Source organism: Sinocyclocheilus rhinocerous, unplaced genomic scaffold (assembly GCF_001515625.1).
Source record: "Sinocyclocheilus rhinocerous isolate Xijiao unplaced genomic scaffold, SAMN03320098_v1.1 scaffold411, whole genome shotgun sequence".
In the NCBI taxonomy this organism is placed as follows: Eukaryota; Metazoa; Chordata; class Actinopteri; order Cypriniformes; family Cyprinidae; genus Sinocyclocheilus; species Sinocyclocheilus rhinocerous.
Window position 1 is genome coordinate 2,439,184 of NW_015640493.1, and position 237 is coordinate 2,439,420.

Here is a 237-nt window from a genome sequence, read left to right on the forward strand (position 1 = left end):
TTCAAAACAAAAGTATTTTTGTATGAACAACTTTAGAGATGTAGCATATACAGTATATATATCAAGAATAATTTTAGGTTCATAGCATATTGAATTTAGGGAATAAGCTACGTGATTCATTATATTGAGTACTATCACATTTATTTAGCACATTGTTCAACATCATAACAGTTTCATTCTGTTCTGTCCTTTTGTGTGTGTGTGTGTGTGTGTGTGTGTGTGTGTGTGTGTGTTTGT